The sequence below is a fragment of the Anser cygnoides genome, chromosome 10 (genome assembly GCF_040182565.1).
Source record: "Anser cygnoides isolate HZ-2024a breed goose chromosome 10, Taihu_goose_T2T_genome, whole genome shotgun sequence".
Taxonomy (NCBI): domain Eukaryota; kingdom Metazoa; phylum Chordata; class Aves; order Anseriformes; family Anatidae; genus Anser; species Anser cygnoides.
In genome coordinates, this window is record NC_089882.1 from 10,598,459 (window position 1) to 10,617,138 (window position 18,680).

General features: G+C 36.6%; 1 long non-coding RNA gene across 1 annotated transcript; it reads right to left on the bottom strand.

The window, feature by feature from the left end:
- Window positions 1–8,289: 8,289 nt before the first annotated feature.
- On the bottom strand, window positions 8,290–16,796 carry LOC106035508 (uncharacterized). The gene is made up of 3 exons (XR_001206816.3): window positions 16,420–16,796; window positions 15,553–15,676; window positions 8,290–10,776 (listed from the first exon to the last, which is right to left on the bottom strand). It is a non-coding gene; the product is annotated as an uncharacterized lncRNA (long non-coding RNA).
- Between the last annotated feature and the right edge of the window lie 1,884 nt (window positions 16,797–18,680).

An 18,680-nucleotide genomic window follows, 5' to 3' on the forward strand; every position in this document is an offset into this window, starting at 1 on the left:
AGGAAATATCACTACATTCAGTGCACTGTTCTACTGAGGAAAAATGAACTATTTAATTAAAGTGAACTGATTGATTTGAAGATTTCTGGAAGCTCTTTCTGGACAATATTAAGGTGAAGGATAAAATGTGTAGTTTATAGGAAACATGGCAAGTGATATCTTCTCTGATGATTCACTTGATGTATTTGATATGAAACATCTGTCTCTTAATGAAATTGTTCCTCAAAATAATGATTACAGGGTGCTTCAGGAAATATTTAAGTCTAATTTAGCTTTATTACTAGTGTTCTAGGTTAATGAAAAGCATTCCCTTGCAGCTGCACATTGCCTGCTGGGTTCTTTTTTCTTACTGTGTTTCTCATGGCACAAGCCATAAGAATATTAAAAATACATGCTACAGGGTCATAATGCACTTACAAACTGGTGGAACCCTGTTAGCACGGAACAGCCTGGCTGCCTGCTCCGGCACTTCTCTCTGATTTCTGTGACATTAGCAGCAGAAAACAAGTACAATTATTTGTGAAGCATTATCTGTATTCTTCATTTAAGAAAGGAAAAGAAAAATAGTGAAGCAACCCAATTAAGGTGCTGAGGTACTGGAGAGACATTTACCACCATAACTCCTTCCTAATGGATTTTTTTTTCGTTTGAAATACTGTGTAGTGCATTATATCTCTGCACTTTTAAAAGAACACCAGCAAAGGTATCTGTAATGCAAAGGAATAGCCATTGATATGGTAATCAAATGTAAATGCCATAGTAGGTTATCTGAGATTATGTATTTTACAACACAATTACATTCCCATTAAATTAATATAGGAATTTCACATTTGCAAATCACACTTGGTAGCAAATATCTACTAAGTGGTTGTCTGTTGCAGTGCAGAAAAATGCAAATTTTGACTAATGTTGAAATTCACTACTATGTCTTAACAGACAAATGGTACAGTTCTAGCTGATCTAATTCTGAGTAGTTTGTGGGTTTATCTTTTCCATATCTTATTTCTGTTTTTACAACCGGGTTACCTAATCCACTGACCTGCACTTCAATATGTGGTTTTACACCCCACTTTGAGTTGTAATTCCTATTGGGAAAAAAAAACAAAAAAACCAAAATGAACAAACAAACAAAAATGCTGGGAGAAAGAATAAATTTTCTTGTAGTAATTTCATGTCCAAAGGGGAAATGTTGAAAGGACTTATATTTCTAATATTACGTCCTCTTTATCTTCAAGCACACACCTCCAAGTTCCAAACTTAAGTGTTTTCCCGAGTTAGGATCTCTCTGTTGAAAATTTAAAAGTGGAACAACTTATTGTCCTGTTTACAGTCTTCAACTCCGCTTCTTGTCATGCCATGAGGTTCCCTATAGTAGTGATTCATGACTCCCAGTTGATGATATAGAGCCATGGTCATTTGACAGTGAACATACCGCCTGCACCAGGTAACTTAATATAAGGGGCTGGAATCCCTTTGTACTTTTTTTTTTTCTTTGTTTGTTTATTGCTGCAGCAGTGGAAATCCCTACTTTCAGCTTCGTGACTTGAGAGGGGAGATGGGAAAAATCCTGTATCCCAATAAAAACTCCAGGAGGAATTAGCATCCTAAGGCCACTCTGGAGTAAATTAGGTTTTTGTTTAAATTCATTATGTCTGCCTGGGCTTTTTGATGCTCTGGGAGACATTTTCACTGTCTAACCTTAAGGGCTTTCATAAGAAATGCTAGATACTTTCACCTTTCTCCATAGACTCTAAAAATTCACTAATCTGAATCTAAAAACAATGTGATGGAAAGCTGGGGATACTTCTATCTGTGGTAGCTCAGAATAGCTTTCCTAAAGTCAGTACTGCTACAGTTAACTTCTCCGAGGAAAAATCTTGGTCTATAACTCCATCAGCCTTCCCAAGGAATAAAATCCAAGTTATTTCTGGATTCCTTTCTCCAGCCACAAATCTTAGCTCAGACCTTAATCTAATGATTTGGTCTCATACTTAGAAAAAAGTTGGTCATGTAGCATTTGCAGCTGACTGAAAAAAAAAATATAAATTGTAGTAGAACATTCATTTATGTTTGATTTACTGGTGGTGCCCACTTAAATCTTCCGTATCATGGTGGATTGCATCTCAGTAAAAAGGGCCAAGCCTAAACAGTATTTGGATGGAGTATAAAGCTTTAGACCCTGACCTGAGCACATTCCTAAGATTCAATTTCTTCATCAGCCAGCCCTCTGTAAATTAAAGATGAATTGCTTAGGAAGCTGTACACAGCAAATGCAAATGTGTTTTATATAAAATATGCTAACTTCGACCATTTTTGGTTGCACACTCAAGGGAAGTAAGATGAATTTATACAGACTCTGTGGGCACAGGAGTTACACACTCATCTAATAAAGGAAACTATACACATTCAAATTCTGTTTACTTGGAATTTAGCCAAATTGGTCTCTGTGAAGTAGACAGTATTTTCATATATATATATATTTATGATTTTTTTTCCTTCCAAGTACAAAAATTATCAAACCTTTTCAGAAGCCCATCTTAAGAGCTCCATTATATGAGTTAAATAGTAGCAAAAATGCATAACTTGTATGAAAAACTGGGTGGCGTTGTCCTCGTATGACAAAAAACCAAATGCCAAAACTGAACATGATAATGAAACAGAGGAACATTTTAATGTCTCCCCTGGAGATGAAATGAGAATTGGAAAAACCTCCTGTATGCTCAGTAACACTAGCTGTGATCTACATTGTAAGAGCATCTTCAGAAAGAACCAAGTCAAAACAAGGATTAATAATACAAAAGAATCATCAGTGAGGACAGAGTTTCACGGGCCTCCTTCCATGCCTAGACAAAGGCAAATAAACTTCTAAGTGGGAGGCTAAGAGAAGATGATGACACTAAATGGAATAATTATGCTTTTATTTCCACATGTAATCAAACGGAGAAACAGAATCAAGTCAAACTCAAGAAATCCTTGCTTCTTTTTCCTTTTGTCTGTTGCTCTGATGAGGAAATTACAAATTTAAAAATGATTAAAATAATAATTCATGAGTTATTTTTGAATTCAGTGTCAGAACTGCTACACAGAAAGGCTATACTGTTTATTTATGCAGGTTTTGTGAACATTTGGAGCAAGGATCCTGTGCAGTCTGTATTTGTGAGCAGACATAAAGAACCTCTACTTCAAGAAAGGAGAATATATAAAGAACGGCTGCAAAAAGGATAAAACATATGTACCAATGGTCATTCATGAAGGCAACGTTCAGTGATGAAAATAGCATTGTAGTTACTGTGACAGTGAACATTGCAACTTTCACCTTTCTTCAAAATACTGCTTTAACCCAATCTTTGTTTCAAATACCAGTTCCCAGTAAAGCCCTGACCAAATATTTGTAGGTCACACTGGAACACTTTGGCTATCTTATCCACCTCTTCTTTAAGTATGCATGTTAAATCATTCTTAACTCTTGCTGACAAAGAACTTGTATCTTTGTATTCCTGCATAAAAGCTTAGATTTCTCTCTCTCTCTTTTTTTTTTTTTTAAATAAAGGCATATATACCTTTACTCATAGTGTTTGAACAAAACCTTTCTATTTTTATTTAACACTTTACTTACGCATAGGCATTTACTCTATCAAGATATTATAAGTTAATAGAAGAAACATTTAAATTATAATGAGGATGCAGCTATTTCAACCTGATTGACCTTGTTACAGCTTGTCTTTCAATTTCTTAATTAAAAAGATGCAATTTTGTTTCTATAAAGCACCTAAGGAAGATGAAATTCTGAGCCAAAAATAAACTAAATCTCTCATGGAAATTATTTAAAAACAAATCTCTTATCATATTCTAGTGTGAAAGGTCATTGATTCACTGCCTCTGATTAATTATAATTAATTTGGGAAACAGAATTTTTCTTACCCTCATTAATATTTTCTATTACTGTAGGGATATAGGTCTGCCACTTGGACAAAACAAGAAAGGTCATAAATGTAGAGCATCATTCCTTTTCTCGTTTGAAAATCTACTGAAGTCCTCAGAGAGATAAGGTATTTAAGAATGTGCTTAAATGTCTCCCTGTCAGGAAGCAACTCAGCACATTCTTCTCTTTGCTTGGATATTTATGTATCTTTTTACTATGCCTGGTTGAACTGAGGAGTCTTTCTAAATTCAGAGAGAGAGTGCAATTTGTACTGTAAGAAAAGAGAAATATAAACATAAATTCTAGTTTCCTCAAAAAAGGATACTTATTAGTTATTTGTTGACTTCATTTAGCAGGGATGAAAATAAAAACATTTATACAAATTTGCAAAATGCTTCTTTAATGGTGATGCTTTGCAGTGAGGATTGCTCACCGATGTTTCCTTTTCAGAGTCTGACAACTATGAAATGTCCACCTTTGTCTGATGACTGTCCTCCAGACACTCCGTTCGTATGGGAAGCTCCATTTATAAAGCTGAAATTTTTAAAAGTGAATTTTGGAAAGTAGCTGCCAGGATTCTTACCAAACAGTAATGAGTTCAGCATTTCAAAGAACAAAGAATATGGTACAAATTATCTAATCCAGCCAAGCCCAGCACTGTTCAGTAGGTGAAACCAAAGAGGTGTGACCAGTTTAATTGTTAGGGCTCTATTACTTTCTACATAATTTAGAGTTTATGAAAAGCAACACAAGACTAATTCAAGCACTGCCCTTGCAAATTGAACATAGACTCAGGACTGTAAAAGTTTATATGTATTAATAAAATAGTCTCCAATGTAAACTAAGGACAAACAAGTGTAATGTTACCTGCGTATGGCATTACAGCTATGGGCCAAAGTCCTTAGAAATCAATGGCAGTAAGTCTGTTCACTGACGTCTGTCAATTTTGCTGCATATTGAACAAATGCATTTAGTGTGGAAAGTACTTTTGTCCATTTTCTGCTGGAAATTGTCTTGTGGCACTTTTAATTTTTCCCCAAAGGTCAATTAAAAATGAATGCAGGAGGAAGGACTTTTTGCTCAAAGCTTTACATGGAGAGAAAAGTATCTTCTTGATCTTAGATGTTTATAGATTTAATTACCCATTTCATTAGTTGACATTGTTCTGAATGGCAGTAGTTGAGAAGATATCAATCCCTGTTTAAAATCCAGCTGCGAGTATTTTTCTGTAAATACTTAACAGACAAGATGGATGACAGAAGATGGAGAGGAAGACCACGTGGCAGAAGTGCCGCAGTCCTGTAGAGCTTGTTGTTTGCAGCCAGAGTTTCCCATTCCATTGGGTCCAAGCAAGAGTGGCTTTCTGCAGAGAGACCTTCATGGTGATGCTGTGTAAAGCAAAGATGTGCGCTTTTGAACAGCATGTGTCTATTTCCAGCCAAGGGGCACCTTGTCAGCCACTTTCCCTGAATGACACTGAATGACATGTAATTCATCCTTGCCACTAGATGACAGCACAGCAACACACATCTATAAAGAATCCAGTATTTTGCTATGGGTTAAGAATTCCTGGTGAAACAGGTTTCAGGAATTTTAGGATTAGCCCCATAGCAAGAAGAGAAGACATGAAATTTCTATGTCCTACAGAGTCTTTAGACTTCATCATCCAATGTAAACTTGAGAAGGAATTGGCTTGAGAAGGAACTGGCTTGAGCTGTAAGAATTCTGTGCTGCTGAGCAGGACGAAAAGCCTCATGCACGACTGAAAGCTCTGCATCTGGCAATTCCTTATGTTTGTATAAATAAAGTGGCAAGTATGAGAGTGTGATGGCTAGCAGCTCTCAATGCCAAAACACAAACATGTCTACCAAATCCATATGACTAAGGAAGGTAATTAATATGAGAAGAAATGATGTGATAAGATAAGATGACTTACGATGTGCTAGTTTAATAAGTCTTTTCTCATTGCAGTTCTGGAGACTCTAATGATACAGTAGACTTCTTGTCTACATACCGAAAGAATAAAGAACTCTGTTACTGATGGATGCTTTTGAATGGAAAACAATTATTCTGCCATTATTTCATGCACACTTCTTGACACGCTTAGTGCTTTTGATAAAATACTTAACTTCTGTCAGTTGCCTGAGGAGAAATAAAGAAGGTGAAAGGAAAAAATCCATGGGTTCAATGTCATGAATGTAATTTTTGCAGAGTTTATCCAGTTAAATGTCTTTCTTCCTTTTCTTTTTCCCCATTCCAAGTTACTCCGTTCTTCCAAAATAAGTGGTGGCAGTTTTCAACAAGAGAAAGGAGAGAGCAACCACATGAACAGGTCCATTTTCTGAACTGCTGTAATCCAGTCTCCTCACTGTGTGCTCAGTCCATGGGGTGGAACGTAGACCTCTGCTGAGGTCATTTCCAATCCTGTTTTCTTTCTTAAATTTTTGTAGTCCTTGAGTTTGGATTAATACAATATTTAGTTATGTTAATCCTTCACTCCCAAAGGATGATCAAAGAATTAGTCAATAATCCCATATCACAAAACAGGGCTCAACACCACAACGTAATGAGAAGGGTCTATCATGGTGGAATAATCTAGAAGTAATTAATTGGTCCTTTAAGCAAAAGCTTGGATTGGTCTCCTACACCTGTTCAAGCATCCTACCTCCAAGATACTGTGCAGTCACTCACGGTCTCTTTCCTTCCCTCCATCTTTTTCCTAAAAATTTGTGAGCCCAAGACAGTTTGTTTCGTTTGTCAATAAATACGGTACATTCCTGTGAAAACTTTTGACAAAGCACACTTTTGACAAAGCACGGTTTTCCAAGAAACACTGTTTTGTTTTCAAATCTTTTCTAATCAACAGCTGGTTTTCTTTGTGGCACTAAAAAGAACTATGGATTCAATTTGAATGTAACACATTAAAACCTTGATTAAAAATATATTTATTCTCCTTATCTGTCCTTTCTTAAAGATGTGTCTAATTCTCAATGAAAATAGTATTTGCTCTTGCTTACCTCCACTTTCAGTCAACGTTCCTGATAATTAGTGCTACTGCATATGTGTATGTATTCGCCACATACAGGTTGTGACACAACAGGACTGTAATATATTAGCATTTTGTGACCAATTCTTAAACATGTTTACAATTTTCTTCATAATTCTACTTTCTTTCAAAGGGCAAGAAGAAATTACAGCCAACTGAGAAAAGGAGGAGAGAATAGCTGTGTGTAGGCAGAGAATAAGTATATTCCAGGATTTTGTGGCTTTTCCTTTCATCTATTTCTTTCTATTTGATAATACAGCTGGTGGATACCATACAGGGAGTACTTTAACACTGGCAAAGAATGTGTAGGAGAAAAAAGAAAAAGAAAAAAAAAACACAAAAACAAGCATGCCATTAATTGCTTATAAATATATGCTCTCAGTCCTAGCAATCAGCTTTCAGGATTTCTAACCTCCAAATTCTGTTCAATTCCTTTATTTGAATAAAAGTATCAACTTGTATCTTTTCTAACATGATTAAACCTAGTGCTTGCAGGCAGATTGTGACTGAGTAGGAAAGATTCATGTTTTCTGAGTTACAGTCTGTGTTTCTTGTTCTGAAGGTGAGTCTATGTACATACATGCACCCATACACACGTACACACATTTATATGTGTGTGGATGTGTGTACATGTCTGAAAATGGGGTGGGGGGGTGGTGGAGGTGGTGGAAAGAAGTAGGAAAGGAGCAAGGGATAGAAAAAACAAAGCCAAGTTAGACGGAATCATCAAGATGTTAGGGCTATATTTTTCAAGCATCTGCACCCAGTTGCATCCACTGTGACATTCACAAGATTTCAGCACTGGATTTCTCAGGAAAGTTTAACACCCAAGATGCTGAGCCTTTCCTACTCTTTCCAACCACATAGCTTAAGGAGCTCAGCTGGAGGCTGTTATTTCTTACCTAGAAGACCTGTGTTTTAAAAGCAAGTGGGAAGAAAAAGAAACTCCCTCAGCTTGCTGAAAGCTTTTTCTTCATACAGTCATGCCTTGCATACAAATGGTTGCACCTGCAAACACTATAGGCACATTTGTTCAGGCCTGTTGAAAATCTGGCCATAAAAGTAATTTTCCCCAAAGCCATGACTATAAAAGAAAAAAAAAGAAAATCCTCACCAAAATGTTATGTTCTTTTAAATCTGTTTTTATTTTCCTTACTTATTATTTACTGTCATCCCCCCTCCCACCCACAAAGTACCAAGCAACTAATACAGCTGTGCTTGCAGAGAGACATAAACATTCGCTCACGTTACGATCTGACACTGTAATGTGTTCTGATATTGCAATAACAAATGAGAAAATTAAGTGCCTATAATACAAGATATCAGTATATGATAGGAAAAAAAAACAACCACAAGAGTGATGGCAGAAAGGGAACTATTTCATATCTGCTAAATGGTAATTGGGGCTGAGGTGAGCACTTCTCTTGATCATATGCCTGCCTGTGGCAACTGACTCTGAACTTCATTTTTCCATCACTTGGATGGTTTAACACTGATACAGCTACGCAGTGGAATTATGGCTAACTGACACTGGTACAAGTGAGGGAAAAATTAAGCCTCTTCTGACTACATATCATCCAGATCAACTTCTTTTCCTCACGGTCCCTAGCTCTCCTCTGCCTGTGGCCAGAGAATTTTTAGGAGGCTCCTTGTCCTTCTCGGGCAGAACACTCCATGTGAGGTTGCTGTTGATCTTGCAGTTACAGCTGTTAGTCAGTTTCAAGAGTGATATTGTCCCGGTTATGGTCCCATAGGGCCAAAATGCAGAGAGATTGCATTTTACCATTTTCACTTGCAGTTTTCTATCATGAGAATCAGAAGTTTATCATGTTAATAAGATTATGGTAAGAAAAATGTTATCTAGGCATGACAAATTCTAACGCCATGGGACCCATGCTGTTAGTCAGTGCAGCTTTCCTCTTATTTATTTATTCATGGATTTGCATTACATCACTGCTGAGAGACTCTACTGTACTCCTCAGCAGAACAGCTTGCAATCTAAATAGGCAGGACAGACAAAAGATAGGAAAAAGCAGAATTATAGTTCTTCACAGATAGACCCTCTGGGTCCCTGTGAGAGTAAATGATCTGCCTAATGCCACACAAACAGTCTGTGGCAGTGCCAATTTTCCATATTTCATACAGCCTTTTGTAAACTTCTGTGCTATGCAGTCAGCACATTTTCAAGTTGCCTTCTGACCTGTCTTTCCTACTGTGATCTTATGGTTCCAAATAAAGCCAAGACTACAAGCAAGCAGAAATTTAAAGAAGTCCTTAGCATTATATATAGCCATTGTCATTCTTTTGGATGGATTCAGCATATAACAAATTCTTCTTTAATTCCTGTTCTATTCACGAAAATAATTTTAAGTGTTCTCTAAAACGAGACCGGTTGTCAGAATCTCTTTAGTCTCAATAAAGTTTGATCTTTAAACAACAAATAGTCAAATTTCCACAGCTTTTTTATATATACAGTCTATGCTACATTTCCCCTGTTTTTTAACAATACAGCTTTAACTGAAGAATGAATATTTTTAAAAGTGAATTCATTAGCTGAGATACATATCATTATATATGCATGGTTAATTTTAAGTTCAAATTGGCATCTATGGTCAGAATTTTTTTTCCCTCCATCATGGGACAACTGGACAGCTATTGCACACTTGGTTTCCAGCTGTCAGTCTCAAAGCAACAGCATGACTCTCCAGCAGCCTGTATCACATATGCTAATAAGTTATACGAAATGAAATGTTCTGCACTATGTGAAATGCCAGTGCTAACTTGATGCTTCATTTAATCTCAGTAAGTAGAACAAGTTTACCTTGCTCAGTGATTATGTCTCTTTTGGATCAACAATAAAGCCAGCTTGCAACAGAAAAATTCAACAGTGAGGAAGTTAGATGGCTTTTAGAATACTTCTCAAACTTGGGAAATACTGAGCAACTTGGTTTTCTGATTCAGGGTCCATCATAATTGTGTTCACCTGAGCTGCAGCGAAATGGTGGTACATCAGTTTACCCCCTGAGCATCTTATTCTTGCATTCTCCCTGGCTTTTCAACCTATCGGTGCAAATGTGTCATTTCTGTGATTCCACTGCCATTCAACAGAAATCAGCAATCCTTTCAGCTTGATTAAACACAAAGATATCCATAAAGCCAAGTATGCTATAACACCACTGATTTCAGGCACATTGTTCCAAATAAATTTGAACCATTCCAACCATTCAACCAATTTTTCTTTATGTGAGAGGTAGGAGTGTTCAGAATAAGACAGACTGAAAGGAAACAAACACAGATAATTCAGATAAAAGGAATTGAGCTGGTACTGCTGGTCTACAGCTGATTAAGAAGTAGAAATGGCTGTAGTTGGATGAGAAAAATCCAGACTTATTTGGGTACTTGCATGGATTGCACTTAAAATGTTTGGGAATGGCATCCATAAGGTGTTAAAATTTTTTAATAAGCCAAATGTGTATTTGGGTATGGTGGAATATCAGTTGAAAGGACTTAGAAAAGGTGGTTACACATATGGACCAATGCTAGCATGGCAGATGGTATTTGTTTTATTTATGTCTTCACAACTGTGTTTGTGTTCTTTTAAGAAGCCTGTCTGGGTGGAGCCTTGCAGAGAGGGTGAGGAGACTCCTTCCTCGGGAAGCTGTTGAGTATGTTCAGGCAGAAATGATTCCAGGCTTCACGAGGTAGGCAGGAGAGACACAGAATGAAGATGATGGCTTGAAGTTCACGCAAAGACACAGCAGGGATTGGAAGTGCACAGTTGGGCAAATCTCAGGAAAAATGAAGAGACCTTCCCAGGGACAAAAGGAGAAAAGAATTTTTCTCAGTGATTTAGGACATCATTGAATTGGCTTGAAGCAATCCTGCAATGACAGAGGGAACATGGGATAGCTGTATACAAAACATTAAAATGCAGTTCTATCCTCCCCAGCTGTTTTAAGTTGCATTTATTTTAAAAGTTTCACTTCAAGTTTTTATTCAAAGTGTGTGGGTTTTGTTTGTTTGTTTTTCCCCCCCTGAATTGAAAACCTTTCTGTTTGCTAAGGGTGAGGCACATCAAACTCAGTGCTGCAGTTGATTCACTGTCCTGTCAGAAGTCAAAATATAAAAATGTTAACAATCTACTTTAATGCAAAAACGTATTAAATATTTTCTAACTTTCTGTAAAAACAGAAAGTACTGGAATTCCTCTAGTGGTAATGAATCCATAAACTATTATTTTGGTCCTTAAACTGTTGTTCAGGAACCACAGATTTTATTTAGAAAAGTATCTTCAGTAAGTATTGTGCTTCAGGAAGACTTAAACTCTCCTAATAGGGGTTTATTTTTGCTAGATGTTTTTAGGAAGACAAGTCCCTTCGGCTTAATTGAATTTTCTCTTAGTGCATAGTTTCATCTCCAGGTAAGTCTTTGGAGCAGATCACTAGAATAGTGTTTATTTCTGTCAGTTCCTCAGAAACAGACCAACTGCTTCAGGTGCTTTTTGGCAACTGCAAAATAAAACTCCTTTATGGTGAAAAGATTTTATTTTTTCAGGACATTCTCAGGAGAAATGGATCATTCAGCTGTCAGTTTCTGTTAGGCAAGCAGCAGATCTAGGACCTTGGAGCAGAAGTCTTTCTTTGCTACTACTGCACACAGCGTAATGCAAGCAATTTATACTTCCCATTTATGTTAATAGTGATTTATTAAAAATTCATCAGAACAACTGAAGCTGGCAGAATCCCTCAGAATCACTAAATAATTAATAACTCTTCCACAAAGGTGACCTAGGCTCAGCATGCAATACCTATTTTTTGGCTTAGCACTGGAGTTCCCTGTTCCCTACTAGAACAGGTAACTAGTCTCCCTGTGCCAATGCCAGGGAAGAACTAGGTATCTTTCAAAGCTAGGTTTTTGAATAAGATGTTGGCTAACATAACTGATAGTTAATCCCAAAGAGACAAAAAGTTATTTCCTAATCTCCACTCTTTTCTGGCATATTTGTCCCTCAGAAATTTACAGATGTAAAGGGTTGAATTTCTACTTCAGACCCCTTTTGATAAAATACAACCAGAAGAAGTGGTGGTGTTGCCACCACCTTTTAGTTAGGTGCTCATGGGTTAGAGTTCTCAGGATATGAAAATTCTAGACTCAAATCTCTTTTTAGATGCAGTGTATTTTCAGATACACCTTTATCCTTCCAGAAAAATCTTTTTGCCATCAGGTTGGTTGGTTTTGAGAAGTGCTCTCAGTTTTAACTGCTATCATCTTCATTTGAAATGACCCATCTGAAATAATACTTAATTCAAAAATATAAACAGTAACTGGAGGAAGAACCCAGGACTCCTCTCTTCCCAAGTGAAGAAAGATATTTTAGTTGGACTCAGTATTTCACACTCTCTCTTTATATATATTTTGCATTTTTCATTAATATTCAGTTTTGTCATGCAAAGTGCTACAGTTTCAAGAGATGAGTAATCTCTCTTAGAATAATCAATAATTGGGTTTTGAGGACAACGTGATGGAATTTGCGGGGTCAAGATCTTAAGAAAATCAGTGTGCATCAGCCATATCAATTTGTGCATTCAAACATTTCCGTTTTAAATTTCAGTAAACTTGAGACTGACACTGAACTATTCATCACTGGCAAAATGTATTTCTTATCATGATTGATTATTTGTGGACAAGTTTTATATTTATAGACTTCAGATGGTAACTGAACAGTGATTCTGAGGATTAAATATGGTATGAGTGTCTAAAGTTGCTATTAGATACCGCAGTCCAGGTAAGTGCTTCAGAAGATCTTGCTTTTATTGAATAAGGTGAATAATGAAGGCTGTAAAAAGGTGTAATTCTGTGCTGTTCATACTCTTGTCTACAAGTAACTTCAGTAATTTTGGTTGTACCAGTTGACAAAAGAGGGACACCTCCATTTCAGCTCTACAGCATGTGAATGATAATCTATTAACTTTTTAAATATTTTATATTATGATTATAACAATGACTGAAAAAATATAATCTTTTTAATGAACAGTGAAATTCTGGAGTCTGTTACAACTAACTACACAAAAGTCTTTCTTTTATATCTGTCCAAGTAAAAACATTCATACAACTGGAATGCTAAGGTATTGATTGGCAAATCTAGTCCTGCAGCATTTTACCTTTTTTTTCATTCCATAAAATATAAGTTTCCACTATAGTTCTTTGCAGCCATAAGTAACACTGAAGTGTATACCTCCTTCCAAGAGGTTTGAAATTAGTAATTTTTTTGGTTTACGGTAAAATAGTGGCTAAGCAACTGTGTAAGTGCTGGCTTTGAGCATGCCAGAACAGTTTTCAGACTGCCAGACAAATCAGTCTAAACAAAACATGTTCATTTCCACAGCCTCTAAAAGTCTATAAAGATGCAATACATATTTTTTCTACTATTACCAATCTCATGATGACCATTGAATACATGAAATGGCGTGGTTGCATATTTGGGAGGACTCATGAAGCCACATAAAACAAGCCTGCTCCTTTCTCAATATCTAGAATGGAGAGACTCATATTTTAGTTCTCAAAGAAGACCCTTTGTGTTAGTCACTGTGCTTATTTCTAGCTGAAAACAACTATCTATTTGCTCACTTTATAACTACTTGTTTAAAATATTATCTCCTGAGGTGACTGAGCAAAGAGGAGTTAAACTGAGAGTGCTATCATTGTAGTGCAAAAAAGTGACCTCCTGAAAAATTAGGAACAATGGACCTTAGTAGAATACCTCCTCTAATAGGAATTTCTGTGTTAATAGCTTTTTCAAGTGCCACTTTTTTTTTTTTTTTTTTTTTTTTTTTTAATGCAGGACAGTGTCAGAACATAAAATGGTCTACTCTCTACTTGTAATTCCCTGTCTGCCATTATGCCCAGAGGAACAGCTTTTATATCTCCAGGTAACTGAAATCAGATGTTTAAAATGCACATTTCTGAATCTTGTTATTGTATTTCCATAGTGCACCGGATGTAGCAATCTACTGTATTTAAAGATAGATAAGAGTATGGCTGGTCTTTGGATTGAGGAGACTCGTGTCATTACATCACTAAATGACCCATAATTAGGAAATTGAGACCAGATTGCAGAACTGTACAAGACAAGTTGCATATGTAGCCAAGGAGGACTGGAACAGTAAATTAAAAATTTGTTAGCTTGGGAAATGACTGCACAAAAAAACTACTGGGCTGAGGGATGTTGTAAAGATATAAAAATAGGCCAACAGGGATGGTTTAACATTCAAACTAGAAGATTGCCCTACCACAACCTGTTTACTGAGACAAAGGAGGAATCTATTTGTTTAGCAGAGGAAAAGAACTCTTGCTTATTGCTCAGATAACCCTCTTTTTTTTTAAATATATATATTATGTATATATATTTTTATATATATATGTATATATATTTATATATATATCCCTCTATGACATTTCTATCACCCAGACTTGCTTCTATATGGGATTCCCAATGAAAAAAGGTAATATAGAAGTTTATATCTTAACAGTGTGCTCTTCCTACAATGGGAATTACTTCTGAGTGACTTTAATGCTCTTTAAGAGCTCCTTTCATCAGGAGACTGGCAAACAGAGCTACGTGGCAAAAGGAAGACCAAACAAAAACCTGGATCCCCAAAACTGAGGAAGATTTCCTGTGCAAATGAGTAAGTTGCTCTCCTGAATAAGTTTATTTCCCCTTCAGTCCTTCTTTTGGACAGTGATCTTTAGCTATGTGCTTCCCTGAGGCATCTGGTTCTCTCTAGCTGACTACATAGGTAACTTCAATACTTCTGTGTCACCTTGAGTTCTATTCTATTAGAGTGTCCTTGAAATCTCCCAGAGAAAAGAAGCCTAACTCCTCATAATTGCTTTGTGTCAAAGACTCTCAGAAGCTGGAACCACCCTGTCTCCCTGCACTGCACCCTTCCAGGACTGATGGCATTCCATATATGATATGGTAATCAAAGCCGACTTCAATACGACAGCTGGAACTAGATTTTATACTTTAACAACACTACATCTTTTCATTAGTATTCTCTGTCTCCACATTTTCCTCTTTCTGTTGATACATTTCAGAAAGCCTGTATTTTTTTTCCCAATTCACTAGGATGATGACTTCAAGGACTTATTGACAATAGCCCTGATATATTCTTTTTCTCTTAGTACTCCACGCAACTTTTCTATTTAATAAGTATTTCCTACTCCCTTACACAAACCCAAATTACTTGTATTTTTGGAGACCCTGAATATCAGTTGCTCCTAATTCAAATACAGTTTATATCCCTTAGTAAAAGCCACAGAATGCCCCCGTGGTTACCCAGATATGTAGCCTTCCATTATACACCCACTGACTCATAAGAATCACATCCTGATACCACCCCTGGTTGACGAGCAAGGAGACAAAGAGGAAATCATCTTTCTTTGTAAGACAACGTCTAGGTCTCAGTGTTATTATTACTGAGCCTCCACTCTTTCTCCCTTGTTGTGAGAGGCGACTTTTCCTTTAAAGAAACTAACATCTAAACAGACGAGATAAAGTATGGAGAAAGGAAGAATATATTACCTGTTTTATAGATGAGTAACACAAGTAAAGGGAAAGGAAGATACACTCCTGTGGTCACACACGAGGTCTTTGGCACATGCGTGTTCCAAACAAAGCCTTCACTCTTTGGTGAGGACTCTGTGAACTGCGAGATGCAAGAGATAATGTTTTTTTTTTTTTTTTTTCCTCTTTCAAGCAACTTACAGCAGGGCTTTTTACGGGAATCTTCTGTGATGTTCTAACTAATCATCTTCAGACATATCACTGCAGATTCAGCACCTGGATTTTCATGGAGCTGGAATTTGGTTGGTTCTTTTGTTTTTGTGAATGATGAAACCCTACCCAGATTCCACCAGGTTCTTTGTTTTGTTTACATCAAATTTCACTGTCCCCCACTTGCTGGCCAATATCCTTGGTTACACTAATACCATCTTTTTTACATGAGCAGCAGGTGTCTGGGACAAGTAACCAGCTTGGCTTCTGGTGCAGACTGGTTGTATCTTCACTAAATCTGGGATAGAGTGTGAAGCTTGCTGCGTTACCACTGGAACTCATGTAGAAGGATAAAAACTTGTCTCAGGCTGTATTGTGTCTATAGAGTGTAACACTACCCTTTTATATATCGTGGGGTCTCTCTGTCCAGGGAATATGTTGGTTTAGCCCAGAATGGGGTCAGGCAAGAAACTAGCATGTATACAGTAGGGACAACTGGGAGGCTTTGGCCTAGAAAGAAATAAGTTAATCAACACAGATGTGTAGCAATGAGCTACACTCACTGAGTCTTTCCACTCAGCACAGGGATTACTTATGGTTGATTCTATCACGGCCCTTAGATCCTCACAGACGTCTTGTCAGCAGAAAGGTTAAGTAGAGGACAAGCATAGAAACCTGTCTGATGGAACCATTCCTCCTGTATTCCCGTCTTGATCTGCCCCAGCTTCAGAGCATGGCCTGAATACTACCATTAGGCAGGACAAAAAACAAACAAACAAACAAACAAACAAACAAAAAAAAACCAAACAAACATTCCGGGAATATGGTGACTTAGACAATTTGCATTGTTGGATATCATCTAAGTCTCCTGGGATTCCAGAAACCATGACTACCAGGATGGTTCAGCGGCATAGTTGGATGGACCTGATTCAGAGCACAATTTTATTTGGGAATGGTGAGAAGCAAAGATATGTGGCAACACATGATAGGAAAGACACAAAAGTACTTGCAGCTGTGCTCTTCTCAGGGAATGTTTTTTGTCCTCGAGTCATGGTTAAAAATGGGACTAAATTTGCGTGTGTGCTTATGATCCCGAGAGTGGCTCAGGGCCTTTCTGTACTACAGAAGCACTGAAGAGAAAAGCAGCCACAAAGAGCCTACATAAGAGACAGAAATTACTTTTCTGTTCCAGGATTAAGTGTATTCATCACGTCATCATAGCTAGAATTTTTGTGGCTTGGTTTCCTTTGTTTGGTTGCTTTGCATTAATATTAAAGGATGGTTTTGGGAGAGGAGAAGGAATGTCTCTTGAGAAACAGAGATGCAAAGGAAAAAGAATCTTTTGTTTGCAAATGCATCAGACCTTGTAAAAGTATATAATCCATGGATCATTGGCACGATCAACTGTAATGGCTCCAAAAGAGCCATTGTGTTAATGTAGCCGATGAGCTTGAGTACTGTCTCTGCATACTAAAAATCCTCATGAAAATTTTAACAACATGTAGATAGTGGGTAAGTGCACCATGTAGTTGTCTTTAAAATTGAGAACACAGTGCTAAATTTCATCAAAATGCAGAAGAAAAATTAAACTAAAATATATCCACCGGTAAGACATAACTTTAGTACCACCCAATATTTTTTCTCAGATAACATAACTGATTTTTGAAAAAGGAAATGAAGTAGGTCTCATTTATCTGGACATAAAGGTTTTTGATATAATACCATTTGGGAAATTACTGGTTAAGCAATAGAAGTTGTGGAATAGTACAAGAAATCTAAAGTAGGCAAGGAAATATCTAGAGAAGACATTACAATTTAAAGGGAAAATATTGCAATGGAAGGAGCATGCTAATGGAGTTCTTCAAAGACTGATTTAATATTTTCATTAATGAGCATGACATAGAAAGGAAAAATGTGGTAATGAAATTTCCTGAAAACAGAAAATTGGGAGATATCATCAATACAGAATAGGACCGGAACATCATGTGGGACAATTTAGACAATTTGATGATCTCAGAAATACAAATAGAATGGCATTTAATATTGCACACTGCAAAGTCATGGGTTCAAAGACAAACAGAAGAATTTTTACTTTTAGCTTGTAGAAGCCCACAAAAGGAGATCTAGGAGTCTTAATCAACTTCAAGATAACTCTAAGGAGAAATGTAAAATAGTAGTGAGAGAGGAACACATCATGTTTGGGTGTATCAGAAAGATATGGGCAGAGCGAGGGAAATAGGACTGCATTTAGACAGTGCTGTAAAACTGGATCTTTAGTATGGTAGACAATTCTGGGCACCAAGAAAGATTAATTCATAGTGACATAGCCTGAAAGAACATGATTACTAACATGATTAGAGAAAATGTAAAGAATTTGACATGTTTAGCTAGCAAAATTATTCAGAAATGATTAAGATTGAATGACATTACTGAAAAAGAGAGATGGACAGAGACAGAGAATTTACAGTCTTAAAATGATATTTTATTGCTACTATGCATTAAATGATACACTATTAATTATATATTTACTGTTGTATTTTGCATGGTAGGAAATAGTATTACCTTGCTTGAAATTCTCCATTTTTTTTACCTTTTTCTCCTTCCTAAGATTCATCCCTCTTCAATCCTTTGGTACCTAACCTTTTCCATGAGGTCTGAAAGATGTCTGTCAGAAACTTTGCAGCCAATTCCTTCAGATCCTTTGGTTGAATATGATTTGGACCTTCTGAATCATAAATATTTAAATTATCTAAATATTCTTTTACCTGCTTTTTATTAATTCTTCTGGTAGATATTCCCAAAGCCCCATTAATATTTATCTCACTGAACTCCATGCTTCCTTCTTCTTTTATATTAAAGACTGAAAAAAATGTAGATGTTGAGCAATTCTTTTTTTCTCTCTGGCCAGTATCAGTTGACCTTTCTTTTGATTTAGG